The sequence below is a fragment of the Perissodus microlepis genome, chromosome 22 (genome assembly GCF_051167445.1).
Source record: "Perissodus microlepis isolate ML-2025 ecotype Zambia chromosome 22, ASM5116744v1, whole genome shotgun sequence".
Taxonomy (NCBI): domain Eukaryota; kingdom Metazoa; phylum Chordata; class Actinopteri; order Cichliformes; family Cichlidae; genus Perissodus; species Perissodus microlepis.
This window is the reverse complement of record NC_140481.1, coordinates 31,339,366-31,341,781: the sequence shown is the minus strand read 5'-3', so window position 1 is coordinate 31,341,781 and position 2,416 is coordinate 31,339,366. Positions and strand designations below refer to the sequence as shown.

Below are 2,416 nucleotides of genomic sequence, written 5' to 3'. Positions count from 1 at the left end.
TGTCATCATTCATTTAATCTTCTCCTTGTTCGTCAATGAAATTAAAACTTTGTACTTCAGATTCTTTCTAATCACTCCTTGCATTCGTTGACTCTCCTGTCTGTGAGTTCTCCTCAGAACAAACAGCTCATTAGAGACACTAAAGACTCTTTCTTCTTTAGACTTGCTTTGTAGTCTGGTGAGACTGTTTCCGTGGTAACCAGGTCCCAGCATTGCTTCATGAACCAGTCTGTCTGGTGCAGGTGAGCAACACCACCAACAACCTACCACACACATTTAAATAAACATAAAAATAACCTGAACAATTTTAAAACTCCTTTTTGCTAAAATGCAGATCTCCTTAATGGTTCTTTCAGCCTGTGTTTTATTTTACCAGTGTAAAATAAAGACATCATGTTGGAGTAAAGAGTTGGTCTAAATTCTTCTAAATGAAAAATATATTCATCAAGTGCAGGTTTGTAGATTTGAATAAAATAAAATGTCTGATTCAACCAAAATTCACTTTGCAAAACATCTTTATTACCTAAAACATGAATGTTGTCATTATGAGAAAGAAAATAACAGTTTTAGTCTTTATTTGTTCTTAAAAAAGAAAGATGGAGAGACAGTTACAGAGTTGAGAATGAGAGCATTAAACCAGTATCAGGTTGAGTCAGGTCAGGACTGGGAACACTGGTCTCTCCTCAGTGGCTCTGAGACCAGAGTCTGGCAGCCCTGGGTGGCCTCACAGGTCACAGAGCCCACCTTCATCCAGCGGTCTGCAGGGAGCCTCAGGGTGCTGCTCCAGCTGTAGTGGCCGTCATTCTGCAGCACCACGGGGCTCCTGCTCTCCTCCCAGCTGATGCTGCCACTGCCATCCACCTTCCAGGACAGCGTCCAGTCTGAGGGGAAGCCCTTGTTGGCCAGACATGTGATTGTTGCAGTCCCCTGCTGTAGCTCCTCACTGGAGGGGGGCAACACTGTCAGGACGGGACGGGTATCACCTAGGAGACACCAATCAGCTTAGAGCACAGGGAGCACACAGCTGTCAATCAAACCACAGACAGTGGGACACCTTTACTGTAAGAGCTGATTTTCTCCGTTAAGAAGTTTCTGTCAGGTGTTTTTTCTGCTCCACCAGTCATTCACTCACACATTGTTTCACTTCCCTTTAAGAAACCTCTCATGCATATCAGCACAGAGAGAATCATCACACAGTTTGAGCTGAAATATGTTCAAACTACACTGGAAATAAAAGAAGCAGATGTGGAAACATTTACAAAACAAGTTTAAAATCATCAATATTGTACATGAGTTACATTAATATTAGCTGGAAACAAATAAATAGAATAAATTAATTAATTCAGCGAAACGAAATGCTCTTCATGTATATCTAAAACAATTTTTAAAATTCACACAAACTCAAAGTAATTTCAAACAATTCTTGAAAGTTCTTCTTCTTTATATTATTGTTAGATTTTTTTTTCAGTTTAATTTGACTGAAATGTAGACATAATATTTTGACAGAGCAGATCTGAATTATCCTCCATGACACAAGAGGATGATAAATAATTCCAGCATCAAAGTTATTGTAAAGCTACGTGCTTTTCTCTTAAAATCAGAAGAGAAATTGTTAAATGCACTTTAATAAAAAGACAGTATTTGATAGTAAACCAGAATAAACTTACGTCCAACATTCAGTCTGGTTCCTCCACCGAACGTGTACCACAGTGATACAAACTCATTGAGGCGCCGTACAAAAACCTCTGACTGTAGAGAGACACGGCTCTCTGACTGTCAGACTGAACTAAAACTACAAAACCTCAAAATTTAGCCATTCAAACTGTTAATTAAGAGAAATCATCCTGTGGATTATTGTAATGTTTTAAATGATTCAAATGTAAGTTTCATATACATTTATAAAGCACACTGTATTCCACTGTGACTACAGTAAATCTTCACAATTATATTTAACAAATTAAAATTTCACACCCAGACAAGTAAAACAAAATTAGGAGGAAACAGCTAGTAAAAAAAAAACAGGTTTAAATGTGACTTACGTCCAACATCCAGTCTAGTTCCTCCACCAAAAGTCCACCACAGTGATACAAACTCATTGAGGCGCCGTACAAAAACCTCTGACTGTAGAGAGACACGGCTCTCTGACTCTGAAACAAACAAACTCAACAAAATCATTCACTGTTTGCACAGCAGCAATGACTCAGCTGATATGACTTCTTCAAATACCATCATACAATGTTAGTTTAAATACAGTTCAATCCATGAGCTTTTGGACGATCACATTTTTTTGTCCTGTCCCGTTCGGCACTGAAGCAATCAGAATTATTGTCTGAAGGCCAAGAAAAATTCTCAACAGACTTATTTTCTCAAGTGTATCATTATGGCTTTGCCATACTGGTCCACTTGATTGATCTTC

The 2,416-nt window shown here is 38.4% G+C and overlaps 1 pseudogene across 1 annotated transcript; it reads right to left on the bottom strand.

Annotated features, from left to right (window-relative positions):
• Positions 1–497: 497 nt before the first annotated feature.
• On the bottom strand, positions 498–2,096 carry LOC146363546 (Ig kappa-b4 chain C region pseudogene; annotated as a pseudogene). Its single transcript, XR_014799212.1, has 3 exons — positions 2,040–2,096; positions 1,668–1,773; positions 498–983 (listed from the first exon to the last, which is right to left on the bottom strand). The product of XR_014799212.1 is annotated as an Ig kappa-b4 chain C region pseudogene (transcript).
• Positions 2,097–2,416: the final 320 nt, after the last annotated feature.